Raw genomic sequence first — 22,460 nt, 5'->3', positions numbered from 1 at the left:
ATTTTTAAGCCCAAAGTCTGATTTGGAAGGCCCAAAGCCACTTTATAGAATTCAAATCTAAATTTCTAGGGTGCAGAGCCTCATTTTTACTTTCCAAAGTCTTACTCTTGTCTTACAAAGCCTCATTTTAGGCTCCAAACCCCACATTTTGACAGCCAAAGGCTCACTGTTTGTTTGCATAGTCTCATTTCAGGCTCCAAAGCCTCTTTTTTAGCATCCAGACAGGCATCCTTAGTGTCCGAGCCGCATCTGGAGGACCAAGCCCTCATTTGGAGGGTCCAAAGTTCCAGGGTTTGCATATTTGAAGCTTCAAAGATGCATTTCAAGGGCCCACAGCATCATTTTTAAGCCCAAAGTCTGATTTGAAAGGTCCAAAGTTTCATTGGTCGACTCCAAATCAAAATTTCTAGGGTCCAAAGCCTCATTTTTACTTTCCAAAGTCTTACTCTTGTCTTACAAAGCCTCATTTTAGGCTCCAAACCCCACATTTTGACAGCCAAAGGCTCACTGTTAGTTTGCATAGTCTCATTTCAGGCTCCAAAGCCTCTTTTCTTAGCATCCAGACAGGCATCCTTAGGGTCTGAGCCGCCTCTGGAGGGTCCAAGCCCTCATTTGGAGGGTCCAAAGTTCCAGGGTTTGCATATTTGGAGGTTCAAAGATGCATTTCAAGGGCCCAGAGCATCATTTTTAAGCCCAAAGTCTGATTTGAAAGGTCCAAAGCCTCATTGGTCGAGTCCAAATCAAAATTTCTAGGGTGCAGATCCTCATTTTTACTTTCCAAAGTCTTACTCTTTTCTTACAAAGCCTCATTTTAGGCTCCAAACGCCACATTTTTATGGCCAAAGGCTCACTGTTAGTTTGCACAGTCTCATTTCAGGCTCCAAAGCCTCTTTTTTTAGCATCCAGACAGGCATCCTTAGGGTCCGAGCCGCCTCTGGAGGGTCCAAGCCCTCATTTGGAGGGTCCAAAGTTCCAGGGTTTGTGCTTTTAAGGTTCAAAGATGCATTTCAAGGGCCCACAGCATCATTTTTAAGCCCAAAGTCTGATTTGGAAGGCCCAAAGCCACTTTATAGAATTCAAATCTAAATTTCTAGGGTGCAGAGCCTCATTTTTACTTTCCAAAGTCTTACTCTTGTCTTACAAAGCCTCATTTTAGGCTCCAAACCCCACATTTTGACAGCCAAAGGCTCACTGTTAGTTTGCATAGTCTCATTTCCGGGTCCAAAGCCTCTTTTCTTAGCATCCAGACAGGCATCCTTAGGGTCTGAGCCGCCTCTGGAGGGTCCAAGCCCTCATTTGGAGGGTCCAAAGTTCCAGGGTTTGCATATTTGGAGGTTCAAAGATGCATTTCAAGGGCCCACAGCATCATTTTTAAGCCCAAAGTCTGATTTGAAAGGTCCAAAGTTTCATTGGTCGACTCCAAATCAAAATTTCTAGGGTGCAGATCCTCATTTTTACTTTCCAAAGTCTTACTCTTGTCTTACAAAGCCACATTTTAGGCTCCAAACCCCACATTTTGACAGCCAAAGGCTCACTGTTAGTTTGCATAGTCTCATTTCCGGGTCCAAAGCCTCTTTTTTTAGCATCCAGACAGGCATCCTTAGGGTCTGAGCCACCTCTGGAGGGTCCAAGCCCTCCTTTGGAGGGTCCAAAGTTCCAGGGTTTGCGCATTTAAGGTTCAAAGATGCATTTCAAGGGCCCAGAGCATCATTTTTAAGCCCAAAGTCTGATTTGGAAGGCCCAAAGCCACTTTATAGAATTCAAATCTAAATTTCTAGTCTCCAGAGCCTCATTTTTACTTTCGAAAATCTTACTCTTGTCTTACAAAGCCTCATTTTAGGCTCCAAACCCCACATTTTGACAGCCAAAGGCTCACTGTTAGTTTGCATAGTCTCATTTCCAGGTCCAAAGCCTCTTTTCTTAGCATCCAGACAGGCATCCTTAGGGTCCGAGCCGCCTCTGGAGGGTCCAGGCCCTCATTTGGAGGGTCCAAAGTTCCAGGGTTTGCATATTTGGAGGTTCAAAGATGCATTTCAAGGGCCCAGAGCATCATTTTTAAGCCCAAAGTCTGATTTGGAAGGCCCAAAGCCACTTTATAGAATTCAAATCTAAATTTCTAGTCTCCAGAGCCTCGTTTTTACTTTCCAAAGTCTTACTCTTGTCTTACAAAGCCTCATTTTAGGCTCCAAACCCCACATTTTGACAGCCAAAGGCTCACTGTTAGTTTGCATAGTCTCATTTCAGGCTCCAAAGCCTCTTTTCTTAGCATCCAGACAGGCATCCTTAGGGTCCGAGCTGCCTCTGGAGGGTCCAAGCCCTCATTTGGAGGGTCCAAAGTTCCAGGGTTTGCATATTTGGAGGTTCAAAGATGCATTTCAAGGGCCCAGAGCATCATTTTTAAGCCCAAAGTCTGATTTGAAAGGTCCAAAGCCTCATTGGTCGAGTCCAAATCAAAATTTCTAGGGTGCAGAGCCTCATTTTTACTTTCCAAAGTCTTACTCTTGTCTTACAAAGCCTCATTTTAGGCTCCAAACCCCACATTTTGACAGCCAAAGGCTCACTGTTTGTTTGCATAGTCTCATTTCAGGGTCCAAAGCCTCTTTTTTAGCATCCAGACAGGCATCCTTAGTGTCCGAGCCGCATCTGGAGGACCAAGCCCTCATTTGGAGGGTCCAAAGTTCCAGGGTTTGCATATTTGAAGGTTCAAAGATGCATTTCAAGGGCCCACAGCATCATTTTTAAGCCCAAAGTCTGATTTGAAAGGTCCAAAGCCTCATTGGTCGAGTCCAAATCAAAATTTCTAGCGTCCAAAGCCTCATTTTTACTTTCCAAAGTCTTACTCTTGTCTTACAAAGCCACATTTAGGCTCCAAACCCCACATTTTTATGGCCAAAGGTTCACTGTTAGTTTGCATAGTCTCATTTCAGGCTCCAAAGCCTCTTTTCTTAGCATCCAGACAGGCATCCTTATGGTCTGAGCCGCCTCTGGAGGGTCCAAGCCCTCCTTTGGAGGGTCCAAAGTTCCAGGGTTTGCATATTTGGAGGTTCAAAGATGCATTTCAAGGGCCCACAGCATCATTTTTAAGCCCAAAGTCTGATTTGAAAGGTCCAAAGCCTCATTGGTCGAGTCCAAATCAAAATTTCTAGGGTGCAGAGCCTCATTTTTACTTTCCAAAGTCTTACTCTTGTCTTACAAAGCCTCATTTTAGGCTCCAAACCCCACATTTTGACAGCCAAAGGCTCACTGTTTGTTTGCATAGTCTCATTTCAGGGTCCAAAGCCTCTTTTTTAGCATCCAGACAGGCAACCTTAGGGTCTGAGCCGCATCTGGAGGACCAAGCCCTCATTTGGAGGGTCCAAAGTTCCAGGGTTTGCATATTTGAAGGTTCAAAGATGCATTTCAAGGGCCCACAGCATCATTTTTAAGCCCAAAGTCTGATTTGAAAGGTCCAAAGCCTCATTGGTCGAGTCCAAATCAAAATTTCTAGCGTCCAAAGCCTCATTTTTACTTTCCAAAGTCTTACTCTTGTCTTACAAAGCCACATTTAGGCTCCAAACCCCACATTTTGACAGCCAAAGGCTCACTGTTTGTTTGCATAGTCTCATTTCAGGCTCCAAAGCCTCTTTTCTTAGCATCCAGACAGGCATCCTTTAGGGTCTGAGCCGCCTCTGGAGGGTCCAAGCCCTCCTTTGGAGGGTCCAAAGTTCCAGGGTTTGCATATTTGAAGCTTCAAAGATGCATTTCAAGGGCCCACAGCATCATTTTTAAGCCCAAAGTCTGATTTGAAAGGTCCAAAGTTTCATTGGTCGACTCCAAATCAAAATTTCTAGGGTGCAGAGCCTCATTTTTACTTTCCAAAGTCTTACTCTTGTCTTACAAAGCCTCATTTTAGGCTCCAAACCCCACATTTTGACAGCCAAAGGCTCACTGTTTGTTTGCATAGTCTCATTTCAGGGTCCAAAGCCTCTTTTTTAGCATCCAGACAGGCATCCTTAGTGTCCGAGCCGCATCTGGAGGACCAAGCCCTCATTTGGAGGGTCCAAAGTTCCAGGGTTTGCATATTTGAAGCTTCAAAGATGCATTTCAAGGGCCCAGAGCATCATTTTTAAGCCCAAAGTCTGATTTGAAAGGTCCAAAGCCTCATTGGTCGACTCCAAATCAAAATTTCTAGGGTCCAAAGCCTCATTTTTACTTTCCAAAGTCTTACTCTTGTCTTACAAAGCCTCATTTTAGGCTCCAAACCCCACATTTTGACAGCCAAAGGCTCACTGTTTGTTTGCATAGTCTCATTTCAGGCTCCAAAGCCTCTTTTCTTAGCATCCAGACAGGCATCCTTTAGGGTCTGAGCCGCCTCTGGAGGGTCCAAGCCCTCCTTTGGAGGGTCCAAAGTTCCAGGGTTTGCATATTTGGAGGTTCAAAGATGCATTTCAAGGGCCCAGAGCATCATTTTTAAGCCCAAAGTCTGATTTGAAAGGTTCAAAGCCTCATTGGTCGACTCCAAATCAAAATTTCTAGGGTGCAGAGCCTCATTTTTACTTTCCAAAGTCTTACTCTTGTCTTACAAAGCCTCATTTTAGGCTCCAAACCCCACATTTTGACAGCCAAAGGCTCACTGTTAGTTTGCATAGTCTCATTTCAGGCTCCAAAGCCTCTTTTCTTAGCATCCAGACAGGCATCCTTAGGGTCCGAGCTGCCTCTGGAGGGTCCAAGCCCTCCTTTGGAGTGTCCAAAGTTCCAGGGTTTGCATATTTGGAGGTTCAAAGATGCATTTCAAGGGCCCAGAGCATCATTTTTAAGCCCAAAGTCTGATTTGAAAGGTCCAAAGCCTCATTGGTCGAGTCCAAAGCCACATTTCTAGGGTGCAGAGCCTCATTTTTACTTTCCAAAGTCTTACTCTTGTCTTACAAAGCCTCATTTTAGGCTCCAAACCCCACATTTTGACAGCCAAAGGCTCACTGTTTGTTTGCATAGTCTCATTTCAGGCTCCAAAGCCTCTTTTTTAGCATCCAGACAGGCATCCTTAGTGTCCGAGCCGCATCTGGAGGACCAAGCCCTCCTTTGGAGGGTCCAAAGTTCCAGGGTTTGCATATTTGGAGGTTCAAAGATGCATTTCAAGGGCCCACAGCATCATTTTTAAGCCCAAAGTCTGATTTGAAAGGTCCAAAGCCTCATTGGTCGAGTCCAAATCAAAATTTCTAGGGTGCAGATCCTCATTTTTACTTTCCAAAGTCTTACTCTTTTCTTACAAAGCCTCATTTTAGGATCCAAACCCCACATTTTTATGGCCAAAGGCTCACTGTTAGTTTGCACAGTCTCATTTCAGGCTCCAAAGCCTCTTTTTTTAGCATCCAGACAGGCATCCTTAGGGTCCGAGCCGCCTCTGGAGGGTCCAAGCCCTCATTTGGAGGGTCCAAATTTCCAGGGTTTGTGCTTTTAAGGTTCAAAGATGCATTTCAAGGGCCCAGAGCATCATTTTTAAGCCCAAAGTCTGATTTGGAAGGCCCAAAGCCACTTTATAGAATTCAAATCTAAATTTCTAGGGTGCAGAGCCTCATTTTTACTTTCCAAAGTCTTACTCTTGTCTTACAAAGCCTCATTTTAGGCTCCAAACCCCACATTTTGACAGCCAAAGGCTCACTGTTTGTTTGCATAGTCTCATTTCAGGCTCCAAAGCCTCTTTTTTAGCATCCAGACAGGCATCCTTAGTGTCCGAGCCGCATCTGGAGGACCAAGCCCTCATTTGGAGGGTCCAAAGTTCCAGGGTTTGCATATTTGAAGGTTCAAAGATGCATTTCAAGGGCCCACAGCATCATTTTTAAGCCCAAAGTCTGATTTGAAAGGTCCAAAGTTTCATTGGTCGACTCCAAATCAAAATTTCTAGGGTCCAAAGCCTCATTTTTACTTTCCAAAGTCTTACTCTTGTCTTACAAAGCCTCATTTTAGGCTCCAAACCCCACATTTTTATGGCCAAAGGCTCACTGTTAGTTTGCATAGTCTCATTTCAGGCTCCAAAGCCTCTTTTCTTAGCATCCAGACAGGCATCCTTAGGGTCTGAGCCGCCTCTGGAGGGTCCAAGCCCTCATTTGGAGGGTCCAAAGTTCCAGGGTTTGCATATTTGGAGGTTCAAAGATGCATTTCAAGGGCCCACAGCATCATTTTTAAGCCCAAAGTCTGATTTGAAAGGTCCAAAGTTTCATTGGTCGAGTCCAAATCAAAATTTCTAGGGTGCAGATCCTCATTTTTACTTTCCAAAGTCTTACTCTTGTCTTACAAAGCCTCATTTTAGGCTCCAAACCCCACATTTTGACAGCCAAAGGCTCACTGTTTGTTTGCATAGTCTCATTTCAGGCTCCAAAGCCTCTTTTTTAGCATCCAGACAGGCATCCTTAGTGTCCGAGCCGCCTCTGGAGGACCAAGCCCTCATTTGGAGTGTCCAAAGTTCCAGGGTTTGCGCATTTAAGGTTCAAAGATGCATTTCAAGGGCCCAGAGCATCATTTTTAAGCCCAAAGTCTGATTTGAAAGGTCCAAAGCCTCATTGGTCGAGTCCAAATCAAAATTTCTAGGGTGCAGATCCTCATTTTTACTTTCCAAAGTCTTACTCTTTTCTTACAAAGCCTCATTTTAGGCTCCAAACGCCACATTTTTATGGCCAAAGGCTCACTGTTAGTTTGCACAGTCTCATTTCAGGCTCCAAAGCCTCTTTTTTTAGCATCCAGACAGGCATCCTTAGGGTCCGAGCCGCCTCTGGAGGGTCCAGGCCCTCATTTGGAGGGTCCAAAGTTCCAGGGTTTGCATATTTGGAGGTTCAAAGATGCATTTCAAGGGCCCAGAGCATCATTTTTAAGCCCAAAGTCTGATTTGAAAGGTCCAAAGCCTCATTGGTCGAGTCCAAAGCCACATTTCTAGGGTCCAAAGCCTCATTTTTACTTTCCAAAGTCTTACTCTTGTCTTACAAAGCCTCATTTTAGGCTCCAAACCCCACATTTTGACAGCCAAAGGCTCACTGTTAGTGTGCATAGTCTCATTTCCGGGTCCAAAGCCTCTTTTCTTAGCATCCAGACAGGCATCCTTAGGGTCTGAGCCGCCTCTGGAGGGTCCAAGCCCTCATTTGGAGGGTCCAAAGTTCCAGGGTTTGCATATTTGGAGGTTCAAAGATGCATTTCAAGGGCCCAGAGCATCATTTTTAAGCCCAAAGTCTGATTTGAAAGGTCCAAAGCCTCATTGGTCGAGTCCAAATCAAAATTTCTAGGGTGCAGAGCCTCATTTTTACTTTCCAAAGTCTTACTCTTGTCTTACAAAGCCTCATTTTAGGCTCCAAACCCCACATTTTGACAGCCAAAGGCTCACTGTTTGTTTGCATAGTCTCATTTCAGGCTCCAAAGCCTCTTTTTTAGCATCCAGACAGGCATCCTTAGTGTCCGAGCCGCATCTGGAGGACCAAGCCCTCATTTGGAGGGTCCAAAGTTCCAGGGTTTGCATATTTGAAGCTTCAAAGATGCATTTCAAGGGCCCACAGCATCATTTTTAAGCCCAAAGTCTGATTTGAAAGGTCCAAAGTTTCATTGGTCGACTCCAAATCAAAATTTCTAGGGTCCAAAGCCTCATTTTTACTTTCCAAAGTCTTACTCTTGTCTTACAAAGCCTCATTTTAGGCTCCAAACCCCACATTTTGACAGCCAAAGGCTCACTGTTAGTTTGCATAGTCTCATTTCAGGCTCCAAAGCCTCTTTTTTTAGCATCCAGACAGGCATCCTTAGGGTCCGAGCCACCTCTGGAGGGTCCAAGCCCTCCTTTGGAGGGTCCAAAGTTCCAGGGTTTGCATATTTGGAGGTTCAAAGATGCATTTCAAGGGCCCAGAGCATCATTTTTAAGCCCAAAGTCTGATTTGAAAGGTCCAAAGCCTCATTGGTCGAGTCCAAATCAAAATTTCTAGGGTGCAGAGCCTCATTTTTACTTTCCAAAGTCTTACTCTTGTCTTACAAAGCCTCATTTTAGGCTCCAAACCCCACATTTTGACAGCCAAAGGCTCACTGTTTGTTTGCATAGTCTCATTTCAGGCTCCAAAGCCTCTTTTTTAGCATCCAGACAGGCATCCTTAGTGTCCGAGCCGCATCTGGAGGACCAAGCCCTCATTTGGAGGGTCCAAAGTTCCAGGGTTTGCATATTTGAAGGTTCAAAGATGCATTTCAAGGGCCCACAGCATCATTTTTAAGCCCAAAGTCTGATTTGAAAGGTCCAAAGCCTCATTGGTCGAGTCCAAATCAAAATTTCTAGCGTCCAAAGCCTCATTTTTACTTTCCAAAGTCTTACTCTTGTCTTACAAAGCCACATTTAGGCTCCAAACCCCACATTTTTATGGCCAAAGGTTCACTGTTAGTTTGCATAGTCTCATTTCAGGCTCCAAAGCCTCTTTTCTTAGCATCCAGACAGGCATCCTTATGGTCTGAGCCGCCTCTGGAGGGTCCAAGCCCTCCTTTGGAGGGTCCAAAGTTCCAGGGTTTGCATATTTGGAGGTTCAAAGATGCATTTCAAGGGCCCAGAGCATCATTTTTAAGCCCAAAGTCTGATTTGAAAGGTCCAAAGCCTCATTGGTCGAGTCCAAATCAAAATTTCTAGGGTGCAGAGCCTCATTTTTACTTTCCAAAGTCTTACTCTTGTCTTACAAAGCCTCATTTTAGGCTCCAAACCCCACATTTTGACAGCCAAAGGCTCACTGTTTGTTTGCATAGTCTCATTTCAGGGTCCAAAGCCTCTTTTTTAGCATCCAGACAGGCAACCTTAGTGTCCGAGCCGCATCTGGAGGACCAAGCCCTCATTTGGAGGGTCCAAAGTTCCAGGGTTTGCATATTTGAAGCTTCAAAGATGCATTTCAAGGGCCCACAGCATCATTTTTAAGCCCAAAGTCTGATTTGAAAGGTCCAAAGTTTCATTGGTCGACTCCAAATCAAAATTTCTAGCGTCCAAAGCCTCATTTTTACTTTCCAAAGTCTTACTCTTGTCTTACAAAGCCACATTTAGGCTCCAAACCCCACATTTTGACAGCCAAAGGCTCACTGTTTGTTTGCATAGTCTCATTTCAGGCTCCAAAGCCTCTTTTCTTAGCATCAAGACAGGCATCCTTTAGGGTCTGAGCCGCCTCTGGAGGGTCCAAGCCCTCCTTTGGAGGGTCCAAAGTTCCAGGGTTTGCATATTTGAAGGTTCAAAGATGCATTTCAAGGGCCCACAGCATCATTTTTAAGCCCAAAGTCTGATTTGAAAGGTCCAAAGTTTCATTGGTCGACTCCAAATCAAAATTTCTAGGGTGCAGAGCCTCATTTTTACTTTCCAAAGTCTTACTCTTGTCTTACAAAGCCTCATTTTAGGCTCCAAACCCCACATTTTGACAGCCAAAGGCTCACTGTTTGTTTGCATAGTCTCATTTCAGGCTCCAAAGCCTCTTTTTTAGCATCCAGACAGGCATCCTTAGTGTCCGAGCCGCATCTGGAGGACCAAGCCCTCATTTGGAGGGTCCAAAGTTCCAGGGTTTGCATATTTGAAGCTTCAAAGATGCATTTCAAGGGCCCACAGCATCATTTTTAAGCCCAAAGTCTGATTTGAAAGGTCCAAAGCCTCATTGGTCGACTCCAAATCAAAATTTCTAGGGTCCAAAGCCTCATTTTTACTTTCCAAAGTCTTACTCTTGTCTTACAAAGCCTCATTTTAGGCTCCAAACCCCACATTTTGACAGCCAAAGGCTCACTGTTTGTTTGCATAGTCTCATTTCAGGCTCCAAAGCCTCTTTTCTTAGCATCCAGACAGGCATCCTTTAGGGTCTGAGCCGCCTCTGGAGGGTCCAAGCCCTCCTTTGGAGGGTCCAAAGTTCCAGGGTTTGCATATTTGGAGGTTCAAAGATGCATTTCAAGGGCCCAGAGCATCATTTTTAAGCCCAAAGTCTGATTTGAAAGGTTCAAAGCCTCATTGGTCGACTCCAAATCAAAATTTCTAGGGTGCAGAGCCTCATTTTTACTTTCCAAAGTCTTACTCTTGTCTTACAAAGCCTCATTTTAGGCTCCAAACCCCACATTTTGACAGCCAAAGGCTCACTGTTAGTTTGCATAGTCTCATTTCAGGCTCCAAAGCCTCTTTTCTTAGCATCCAGACAGGCATCCTTAGGGTCCGAGCTGCCTCTGGAGGGTCCAAGCCCTCCTTTGGAGTGTCCAAAGTTCCAGGGTTTGCATATTTGGAGGTTCAAAGATGCATTTCAAGGGCCCAGAGCATCATTTTTAAGCCCAAAGTCTGATTTGAAAGGTCCAAAGCCTCATTGGTCGAGTCCAAAGCCACATTTCTAGGGTGCAGAGCCTCATTTTTACTTTCCAAAGTCTTACTCTTGTCTTACAAAGCCTCATTTTAGGCTCCAAACCCCACATTTTGACAGCCAAAGGCTCACTGTTTGTTTGCATAGTCTCATTTCAGGCTCCAAAGCCTCTTTTTTAGCATCCAGACAGGCATCCTTATGGTCTGAGCCGCCTCTGGAGGGTCCAAGCCCTCCTTTGGAGGGTCCAAAGTTCCAGGGTTTGCATATTTGGAGGTTCAAAGATGCATTTCAAGGGCCCACAGCATCATTTTTAAGCCCAAAGTCTGATTTGAAAGGTCCAAAGCCTCATTGGTCGAGTCGAAATCAAATTTTCTAGGGTGCAGATCCTCATTTTTACTTTCCAAAGTCTTACTCTTTTCTTACAAAGCCTCATTTTAGGATCCAAACCCCACATTTTTATGGCCAAAGGCTCACTGTTAGTTTGCACAGTCTCATTTCAGGCTCCAAAGCCTCTTTTTTTAGCATCCAGACAGGCATCCTTAGGGTCCGAGCCGCCTCTGGAGGGTCCAAGCCCTCATTTGGAGGGTCCAAATTTCCAGGGTTTGTGCTTTTAAGGTTCAAAGATGCATTTCAAGGGCCCAGAGCATCATTTTTAAGCCCAAAGTCTGATTTGGAAGGCCCAAAGCCACTTTATAGAATTCAAATCTAAATTTCTAGGGTGCAGAGCCTCATTTTTACTTTCCAAAGTCTTACTCTTGTCTTACAAAGCCTCATTTTAGGCTCCAAACCCCACATTTTGACAGCCAAAGGCTCACTGTTTGTTTGCATAGTCTCATTTCAGGCTCCAAAGCCTCTTTTTTAGCATCCAGACAGGCATCCTTAGTGTCCGAGCCGCATCTGGAGGACCAAGCCCTCATTTGGAGGGTCCAAAGTTCCAGGGTTTGCATATTTGAAGGTTCAAAGATGCATTTCAAGGGCCCACAGCATCATTTTTAAGCCCAAAGTCTGATTTGAAAGGTCCAAAGTTTCATTGGTCGACTCCAAATCAAAATTTCTAGGGTCCAAAGCCTCATTTTTACTTTCCAAAGTCTTACTCTTGTCTTACAAAGCCTCATTTTAGGCTCCAAACCCCACATTTTGACAGCCAAAGGCTCACTGTTAGTTTGCATAGTCTCATTTCAGGCTCCAAAGCCTCTTTTCTTAGCATCCAGACAGGCATCCTTAGGGTCTGAGCCGCCTCTGGAGGGTCCAAGCCCTCATTTGGAGGGTCCAAAGTTCCAGGGTTTGCATATTTGGAGGTTCAAAGATGCATTTCAAGGGCCCACAGCATCATTTTTAAGCCCAAAGTCTGATTTGAAAGGTCCAAAGTTTCATTGGTCGACTCCAAATCAAAATTTCTAGGGTGCAGATCCTCATTTTTACTTTCCAAAGTCTTACTCTTGTCTTACAAAGCCTCATTTTAGGCTCCAAACCCCACATTTTGACAGCCAAAGGCTCACTGTTTGTTTGCATAGTCTCATTTCAGGCTCCAAAGCCTCTTTTTTAGCATCCAGACAGGCATCCTTAGTGTCCGAGCCGCATCTGGAGGACCAAGCCCTCATTTGGAGTGTCCAAAGTTCCAGGGTTTGCGCATTTAAGGTTCAAAGATGCATTTCAAGGGCCCAGAGCATCATTTTTAAGCCCAAAGTCTGATTTGAAAGGTCCAAAGCCTCATTGGTCGAGTCCAAATCAAAATTTCTAGGGTGCAGATCCTCATTTTTACTTTCCAAAGTCTTACTCTTTTCTTACAAAGCCTCATTTTAGGCTCCAAACGCCACATTTTTATGGCCAAAGGCTCACTGTTAGTTTGCATAGTCTCATTTCAGGCTCCAAAGCCTCTTTTTTTAGCATCCAGACAGGCATCCTTAGGGTCCGAGCCGCCTCTGGAGGGTCCAGGCCCTCATTTGGAGGGTCCAAAGTTCCAGGGTTTGCATATTTGGAGGTTCAAAGATGCATTTCAAGGGCCCAGAGCATCATTTTTAAGCCCAAAGTCTGATTTGAAAGGTCCAAAGCCTCATTGGTCGAGTCCAAAGCCACATTTCTAGGGTCCAAAGCCTCATTTTTACTTTCCAAAGTCTTACTCTTGTCTTACAAAGCCTCATTTTAGGCTCCAAACCCCACATTTTGACAGCCAAAGGCTCACTGTTAGTGTGCATAGTCTCATTTCCGGGTCCAAAGCCTCTTTTCTTAGCATCCAGACAGGCATCCTTAGGGTCTGAGCCGCCTCTGGAGGGTCCAAGCCCTCATTTGGAGGGTCCAAAGTTCCAGGGTTTGCATATTTGGAGGTTCAAAGATGCATTTCAAGGGCCCAGAGCATCATTTTTAAGCCCAAAGTCTGATTTGAAAGGTCCAAAGCCTCATTGGTCGAGTCCAAATCAAAATTTCTAGGGTGCAGAGCCTCATTTTTACTTTCCAAAGTCTTACTCTTGTCTTACAAAGCCTCATTTTAGGCTCCAAACCCCACATTTTGACAGCCAAAGGCTCACTGTTTGTTTGCATAGTCTCATTTCAGGGTCCAAAGCCTCTTTTTTAGCATCCAGACAGGCATCCTTAGTGTCCGAGCCGCATCTGGAGGACCAAGCCCTCATTTGGAGGGTCCAAAGTTCCAGGGTTTGCATATTTGAAGCTTCAAAGATGCATTTCAAGGGCCCACAGCATCATTTTTAAGCCCAAAGTCTGATTTGAAAGGTCCAAAGTTTCATTGGTCGACTCCAAATCAAAATTTCTAGGGTCCAAAGCCTCATTTTTACTTTCCAAAGTCTTACTCTTGTCTTACAAAGCCTCATTTTAGGCTCCAAACCCCACATTTTGACAGCCAAAGGCTCACTGTTAGTTTGCATAGTCTCATTTCAGGCTCCAAAGCCTCTTTTCTTAGCATCCAGACAGGCATCCTTAGGGTCTGAGCCACCTCTGGAGGGTCCAAGCCCTCCTTTGGAGGGTCCAAAGTTCCAGGGATTGCATATTTGGAGGTTCAAAGATGCATTTCAAGGGCCCAGAGCATCATTTTTAAGCCCAAAGTCTGATTTGGAAGGCCCAAAGCCACTTTATAGAATTCAAATCTAAATTTCTAGTCTCCAGAGCCTCGTTTTTACTTTCCAAAGTCTTACTCTTGTCTTACAAAGCCTCATTTTAGGCTCCAAACCCCACATTTTGACAGCCAAAGGCTCACTGTTAGTTTGCATAGTCTCATTTCAGGCTCCAAAGCCTCTTTTCTTAGCATCCAGACAGGCATCCTTAGGGTCCGAGCCACCTCTGGAGGGTCCAAGCCCTCCTTTGGAGGGTCCAAAGTTCCAGGGTTTGCATATTTGGAGGTTCAAAGATGCATTTCAAGGGCCCAGAGCATCATTTTTAAGCCCAAAGTCTGATTTGAAAGGTCCAAAGCCTCATTGGTCGAGTCCAAATCAAAATTTCTAGGGTGCAGAGCCTCATTTTTACTTTCCAAAGTCTTACTCTTGTCTTACAAAGCCTCATTTTAGGCTCCAAACCCCACATTTTGACAGCCAAAGGCTCACTGTTTGTTTGCATAGTCTCATTTCAGGCTCCAAAGCCTCTTTTTTAGCATCCAGACAGGCATCCTTAGTGTCCGAGCCGCATCTGGAGGACCAAGCCCTCATTTGGAGGGTCCAAAGTTCCAGGGTTTGCATATTTGAAGGTTCAAAGATGCATTTCAAGGGCCCACAGCATCATTTTTAAGCCCAAAGTCTGATTTGAAAGGTCCAAAGCCTCATTGGTCGAGTCCAAATCAAAATTTCTAGCGTCCAAAGCCTCATTTTTACTTTCCAAAGTCTTACTCTTGTCTTACAAAGCCACATTTAGGCTCCAAACCCCACATTTTTATGGCCAAAGGTTCACTGTTAGTTTGCATAGTCTCATTTCCGGGTCCAAAGCCTCTTTTCTTAGCATCCAGACAGGCATCCTTAGGGTCTGAGCCGCCTCTGGAGGGTCCAAGCCCTCCTTTGGAGGGTCCAAAGTTCCAGGGTTTGCATATTTGGAGGTTCAAAGATGCATTTCAAGGGCCCAGAGCATCATTTTTAAGCCCAAAGTCTGATTTGAAAGGTCCAAAGCCTCATTGGTCGAGTCCAAATCAAAATTTCTAGTCTCCAGAGCCTCATTTTTACTTTCCAAAGTCTTACTCTTGTCTTACAAAGCCTCATTTTAGGCTCCAAACCCCACATTTTGACAGCCAAAGGCTCACTGTTTGTTTGCATAGTCTCATTTCAGGCTCCAAAGCCTCTTTTTTAGCATCCAGACAGGCATCCTTAGTGTCCGAGCCGCATCTGGAGGACCAAGCCCTCATTTGGAGGGTCCAAAGTTCCAGGGTTTGCATATTTGAAGCTTCAAAGATGCATTTCAAGGGCCCACAGCATCATTTTTAAGCCCAAAGTCTGATTTGAAAGGTCCAAAGCCTCATTGGTCGACTCCAAATCAAAATTTCTAGGGTCCAAAGCCTCATTTTTACTTTCCAAAGTCTTACTCTTGTCTTACAAAGCCTCATTTTAGGCTCCAAACCCCACATTTTGACAGCCAAAGGCTCACTGTTTGTTTGCATAGTCTCATTTCAGGCTCCAAAGCCTCTTTTCTTAGCATCCAGACAGGCATCCTTTAGGGTCTGAGCCGCCTCTGGAGGGTCCAAGCCCTCCTTTGGAGGGTCCAAAGTTCCAGGGTTTGCATATTTGGAGGTTCAAAGATGCATTTCAAGGGCCCACAGCATCATTTTTAAGCCCAAAGTCTGATTTGAAAGGTCCAAAGCCTCATTGGTCGAGTCCAAAGCCACATTTCTAGGGTGCAGAGCCTCATTTTTACTTTCCAAAGTCTTACTCTTGTCTTACAAAGCCTCATTTTAGGCTCCAAACCCCACATTTTGACAGCCAAAGGCTCACTGTTAGTTTGCATAGTCTCATTTCAGGCTCCAAAGCCTCTTTTTTAGCATCCAGACAGGCATCCTTAGGGTCCGAGCCGCATCTGGAGGACCAAGCCCTCCTTTGGAGGGTCCAAAGTTCCAGGGTTTGCATATTTGGAGGTTCAAAGATGCATTTCAAGGGCCCACAGCATCATTTTTAAGCCCAAAGTCTGATTTGAAAGGTCCAAAGCCTCATTGGTCGAGTCCAAATCAAAATTTCTAGGGTGCAGATCCTCATTTTTACTTTCCAAAGTCTTACTCTTTTCTTACAAAGCCTCATTTTAGGATCCAAACCCCACATTTTTATGGCCAAAGGCTCACTGTTAGTTTGCACAGTCTCATTTCAGGCTCCAAAGCCTCTTTTTTTAGCATCCAGACAGGCATCCTTAGGGTCCGAGCCGCCTCTGGAGGGTCCAAGCCCTCATTTGGAGGGTCCAAAGTTCCAGGGTTTGCATATTTGAAGGTTCAAAGATGCATTTCAAGGGCCCACAGCATCATTTTTAAGCCCAAAGTCTGATTTGAAAGGTCCAAAGTTTCATTGGTCGACTCCAAATCAAAATTTCTAGGGTCCAAAGCCTCATTTTTACTTTCCAAAGTCTTACTCTTGTCTTACAAAGCCTCATTTTAGGCTCCAAACCCCACATTTTGACAGCCAAAGGCTCACTGTTAGTTTGCATAGTCTCATTTCAGGCTCCAAAGCCTCTTTTCTTAGCATCCAGACAGGCATCCTTAGGGTCTGAGCCGCCTCTGGAGGGTCCAAGCCCTCATTTGGAGGGTCCAAAGTTCCAGGGTTTGCATATTTGGAGGTTCAAAGATGCATTTCAAGGGCCCACAGCATCATTTTTAAGCCCAAAGTCTGATTTGAAAGGTCCAAAGTTTCATTGGTCGACTCCAAATCAAAATTTCTAGGGTGCAGATCCTCATTTTTACTTTCCAAAGTCTTACTCTTGTCTTACAAAGCCTCATTTTAGGCTCCAAACCCCACATTTTGACAGCCAAAGGCTCACTGTTTGTTTGCATAGTCTCATTTCAGGCTCCAAAGCCTCTTTTTTAGCATCCAGACAGGCATCCTTAGTGTCCGAGCCGCATCTGGAGGACCAAGCCCTCATTTGGAGTGTCCAAAGTTCCAGGGTTTGCGCATTTAAGGTTCAAAGATGCATTTCAAGGGCCCAGAGCATCATTTTTAAGCCCAAAGTCTGATTTGAAAGGTCCAAAGCCTCATTGGTCGAGTCCAAATCAAAATTTCTAGGGTGCAGATCCTCATTTTTACTTTCCAAAGTCTTACTCTTTTCTTACAAAGCCTCATTTTAGGCTCCAAACGCCACATTTTTATGGCCAAAGGCTCACTGTTAGTTTGCATAGTCTCATTTCAGGCTCCAAAGCCTCTTTTTTTAGCATCCAGACAGGCATCCTTAGGGTCCGAGCCGCCTCTGGAGGGTCCAGGCCCTCATTTGGAGGGTCCAAAGTTCCAGGGTTTGCATATTTGGAGGTTCAAAGATGCATTTCAAGGGCCCAGAGCATCATTTTTAAGCCCAAAGTCTGATTTGAAAGGTCCAAAGCCTCATTGGTCGAGTCCAAAGCCACATTTCTAGGGTCCAAAGCCTCATTTTTACTTTCCAAAGTCTTACTCTTGTCTTACAAAGCCTCATTTTAGGCTCCAAACCCCACATTTTGACAGCCAAAGGCTCACTGTTAGTGTGCATAGTCTCATTTCCGGGTCCAAAGCCTCTTTTCTTAGCATCCAGACAGGCATCCTTAGGGTCTGAGCCGCCTCTGGAGGGTCCAAGCCCTCATTTGGAGGGTCCAAAGTTCCAGGGTTTGCATATTTGGAGGTTCAAAGATGCATTTCAAGGGCCCAGAGCATCATTTTTAAGCCCAAAGTCTGATTTGAAAGGTCCAAAGCCTCATTGGTCGAGTCCAAATCAAAATTTCTAGGGTGCAGAGCCTCATTTTTACTTTCCAAAGTCTTACTCTTGTCTTACAAAGCCTCATTTTAGGCTCCAAACCCCACATTTTGACAGCCAAAGGCTCACTGTTTGTTTGCATAGTCTCATTTCAGGGTCCAAAGCCTCTTTTTTAGCATCCAGACAGGCATCCTTAGTGTCCGAGCCGCATCTGGAGGACCAAGCCCTCATTTGGAGGGTCCAAAGTTCCAGGGTTTGCATATTTGAAGCTTCAAAGATGCATTTCAAGGGCCCACAGCATCATTTTTAAGCCCAAAGTCTGATTTGAAAGGTCCAAAGTTTCATTGGTCGACTCCAAATCAAAATTTCTAGGGTCCAAAGCCTCATTTTTACTTTCCAAAGTCTTACTCTTGTCTTACAAAGCCTCATTTTAGGCTCCAAACCCCACATTTTGACAGCCAAAGGCTCACTGTTAGTTTGCATAGTCTCATTTCAGGCTCCAAAGCCTCTTTTCTTAGCATCCAGACAGGCATCCTTAGGGTCTGAGCCACCTCTGGAGGGTCCAAGCCCTCCTTTGGAGGGTCCAAAGTTCCAGGGATTGCATATTTGGAGGTTCAAAGATGCATTTCAAGGGCCCAGAGCATCATTTTTAAGCCCAAAGTCTGATTTGGAAGGCCCAAAGCCACTTTATAGAATTCAAATCTAAATTTCTAGTCTCCAGAGCCTCGTTTTTACTTTCCAAAGTCTTACTCTTGTCTTACAAAGCCTCATTTTAGGCTCCAAACCCCACATTTTGACAGCCAAAGGCTCACTGTTAGTTTGCATAGTCTCATTTCAGGCTCCAAAGCCTCTTTTCTTAGCATCCAGACAGGCATCCTTAGGGTCCGAGCCACCTCTGGAGGGTCCAAGCCCTCCTTTGGAGGGTCCAAAGTTCCAGGGTTTGCATATTTGGAGGTTCAAAGATGCATTTCAAGGGCCCAGAGCATCATTTTTAAGCCCAAAGTCTGATTTGAAAGGTCCAAAGCCTCATTGGTCGAGTCCAAATCAAAATTTCTAGGGTGCAGAGCCTCATTTTTACTTTCCAAAGTCTTACTCTTGTCTTACAAAGCCTCATTTTAGGCTCCAAACCCCACATTTTGACAGCCAAAGGCTCACTGTTTGTTTGCATAGTCTCATTTCAGGCTCCAAAGCCTCTTTTTTAGCATCCAGACAGGCATCCTTAGTGTCCGAGCCGCATCTGGAGGACCAAGCCCTCATTTGGAGGGTCCAAAGTTCCAGGGTTTGCATATTTGAAGGTTCAAAGATGCATTTCAAGGGCCCACAGCATCATTTTTAAGCCCAAAGTCTGATTTGAAAGGTCCAAAGCCTCATTGGTCGAGTCCAAATCAAAATTTCTAGCGTCCAAAGCCTCATTTTTACTTTCCAAAGTCTTACTCTTGTCTTACAAAGCCACATTTAGGCTCCAAACCCCACATTTTTATGGCCAAAGGTTCACTGTTAGTTTGCATAGTCTCATTTCCGGGTCCAAAGCCTCTTTTCTTAGCATCCAGACAGGCATCCTTAGGGTCTGAGCCGCCTCTGGAGGGTCCAAGCCCTCCTTTGGAGGGTCCAAAGTTCCAGGGTTTGCATATTTGGAGGTTCAAAGATGCATTTCAAGGGCCCAGAGCATCATTTTTAAGCCCAAAGTCTGATTTGAAAGGTCCAAAGCCTCATTGGTCGAGTCCAAATCAAAATTTCTAGTCTCCAGAGCCTCATTTTTACTTTCCAAAGTCTTACTCTTGTCTTACAAAGCCTCATTTTAGGCTCCAAACCCCACATTTTGACAGCCAAAGGCTCACTGTTTGTTTGCATAGTCTCATTTCAGGCTCCAAAGCCTCTTTTTTAGCATCCAGACAGGCATCCTTAGTGTCCGAGCCGCATCTGGAGGACCAAGCCCTCATTTGGAGGGTCCAAAGTTCCAGGGTTTGCATATTTGAAGGTTCAAAGATGCATTTCAAGGGCCCACAGCATCATTTTTAAGCCCAAAGTCTGATTTGAAAGGTCCAAAGCCTCATTGGTCGACTCCAAATCAAAATTTCTAGGGTCCAAAGCCTCATTTTTACTTTCCAAAGTCTTACTCTTGTCTTACAAAGCCTCATTTTAGGCTCCAAACCCCACATTTTGACAGCCAAAGGCTCACTGTTTGTTTGCATAGTCTCATTTCAGGCTCCAAAGCCTCTTTTCTTAGCATCCAGACAGGCATCCTTTAGGGTCTGAGCCGCCTCTGGAGGGTCCAAGCCCTCCTTTGGAGGGTCCAAAGTTCCAGGGTTTGCATATTTGGAGGTTCAAAGATGCATTTCAAGGGCCCACAGCATCATTTTTAAGCCCAAAGTCTGATTTGAAAGGTCCAAAGCCTCATTGGTCGAGTCCAAAGCCACATTTCTAGGGTGCAGAGCCTCATTTTTACTTTCCAAAGTCTTACTCTTGTCTTACAAAGCCTCATTTTAGGCTCCAAACCCCACATTTTGACAGCCAAAGGCTCACTGTTAGTTTGCATAGTCTCATTTCAGGCTCCAAAGCCTCTTTTTTAGCATCCAGACAGGCATCCTTAGGGTCCGAGCCGCATCTGGAGGACCAAGCCCTCCTTTGGAGGGTCCAAAGTTCCAGGGTTTGCATATTTGGAGGTTCAAAGATGCATTTCAAGGGCCCACAGCATCATTTTTAAGCCCAAAGTCTGATTTGAAAGGTCCAAAGCCTCATTGGTCGAGTCCAAATCAAAATTTCTAGGGTGCAGATCCTCATTTTTACTTTCCAAAGTCTTACTCTTTTCTTACAAAGCCTCATTTTAGGATCCAAACCCCACATTTTTATGGCCAAAGGCTCACTGTTAGTTTGCACAGTCTCATTTCAGGCTCCAAAGCCTCTTTTTTTAGCATCCAGACAGGCATCCTTAGGGTCCGAGCCGCCTCTGGAGGGTCCAAGCCCTCATTTGGAGGGTCCAAAGTTCCAGGGTTTGCATATTTGAAGGTTCAAAGATGCATTTCAAGGGCCCACAGCATCATTTTTAAGCCCAAAGTCTGATTTGAAAGGTCCAAAGTTTCATTGGTCGACTCCAAATCAAAATTTCTAGGGTCCAAAGCCTCATTTTTACTTTCCAAAGTCTTACTCTTGTCTTACAAAGCCTCATTTTAGGCTCCAAACCCCACATTTTGACAGCCAAAGGCTCACTGTTAGTTTGCATAGTCTCATTTCAGGCTCCAAAGCCTCTTTTCTTAGCATCCAGACAGGCATCCTTAGGGTCTGAGCCGCCTCTGGAGGGTCCAAGCCCTCCTTTGGAGGGTCCAAAGTTCCAGGGTTTGCATATTTGGAGGTTCAAAGATGCATTTCAAGGGCCCACAGCATCATTTTTAAGCCCAAAGTCTGATTTGAAAGGTCCAAAGTTTCATTGGTCGACTCCAAATCAAAATTTCTAGGGTGCAGATCCTCATTTTTACTTTCCAAAGTCTTACTCTTGTCTTACAAAGCCTCATTTTAGGCTCCAAACCCCACATTTTGACAGCCAAAGGCTCACTGTTTGTTTGCATAGTCTCATTTCAGGCTCCAAAGCCTCTTTTTTAGCATCCAGACAGGCATCCTTAGTGTCCGAGCCGCATCTGGAGGACCAAGCCCTCATTTGGAGTGTCCAAAGTTCCAGGGTTTGCGCATTTAAGGTTCAAAGATGCATTTCAAGGGCCCAGAGCATCATTTTTAAGCCCAAAGTCTGATTTGGAAGGCCCAAAGCCTCATTGGTCGAGTCCAAATCAAAATTTCTAGGGTGCAGAGCCTCATTTTTACTTTCCAAAGTCTTACTCTTTTCTTACAAAGCCTCATTTTAGGCTCCAAACGCCACATTTTTATGGCCAAAGGCTCACTGTTAGTTTGCATAGTCTCATTTCAGGCTCCAAAGCCTCTTTTTTTAGCATCCAGACAGGCATCCTTAGGGTCCGAGCCGCCTCTGGAGGGTCCAGGCCCTCATTTGGAGGGTCCAAAGTTCCAGGGTTTGCATATTTGGAGGTTCAAAGATGCATTTCAAGGGCCCAGAGCATCATTTTTAAGCCCAAAGTCTGATTTGAAAGGTCCAAAGCCTCATTGGTCGAGTCCAAAGCCACATTTCTAGGGTCCAAAGCCTCATTTTTACTTTCCAAAGTCTTACTCTTGTCTTACAAAGCCTCATTTTAGGCTCCAAACCCCACATTTTGACAGCCAAAGGCTCACTGTTAGTGTGCATAGTCTCATTTCCGGGTCCAAAGCCTCTTTTCTTAGCATCCAGACAGGCATCCTTAGGGTCTGAGCCGCCTCTGGAGGGTCCAAGCCCTCATTTGGAGGGTCCAAAGTTCCAGGGTTTGCATATTTGGAGGTTCAAAGATGCATTTCAAGGGCCCAGAGCATCATTTTTAAGCCCAAAGTCTGATTTGAAAGGTCCAAAGCCTCATTGGTCGAGTCCAAATCAAAATTTCTAGGGTGCAGAGCCTCATTTTTACTTTCCAAAGTCTTACTCTTGTCTTACAAAGCCTCATTTTAGGCTCCAAACCCCACATTTTGACAGCCAAAGGCTCACTGTTTGTTTGCATAGTCTCATTTCAGGGTCCAAAGCCTCTTTTTTAGCATCCAGACAGGCATCCTTAGTGTCCGAGCCGCATCTGGAGGACCAAGCCCTCATTTGGAGGGTCCAAAGTTCCAGGGTTTGCATATTTGAAGCTTCAAAGATGCATTTCAAGGGCCCACAGCATCATTTTTAAGCCCAAAGTCTGATTTGAAAGGTCCAAAGTTTCATTGGTCGACTCCAAATCAAAATTTCTAGGGTCCAAAGCCTCATTTTTACTTTCCAAAGTCTTACTCTTGTCTTACAAAGCCTCATTTTAGGCTCCAAACCCCACATTTTGACAGCCAAAGGCTCACTGTTAGTTTGCATAGTCTCATTTCAGGCTCCAAAGCCTCTTTTCTTAGCATCCAGACAGGCATCCTTAGGGTCTGAGCCACCTCTGGAGGGTCCAAGCCCTCCTTTGGAGGGTCCAAAGTTCCAGGGATTGCATATTTGGAGGTTCAAAGATGCATTTCAAGGGCCCAGAGCATCATTTTTAAGCCCAAAGTCTGATTTGGAAGGCCCAAAGCCACTTTATAGAATTCAAATCTAAATTTCTAGTCTCCAGAGCCTCGTTTTTACTTTCCAAAGTCTTACTCTTGTCTTACAAAGCCTCATTTTAGGCTCCAAACCCCACATTTTGACAGCCAAAGGCTCACTGTTAGTTTGCATAGTCTCATTTCAGGCTCCAAAGCCTCTTTTCTTAGCATCCAGACAGGCAT

Source organism: Buteo buteo, chromosome 32 (assembly GCF_964188355.1).
Source record: "Buteo buteo chromosome 32, bButBut1.hap1.1, whole genome shotgun sequence".
Lineage (NCBI taxonomy): Eukaryota > Metazoa > Chordata > Aves > Accipitriformes > Accipitridae > Buteo > Buteo buteo.
Note: the sequence above shows the minus strand (reverse complement) of the source record.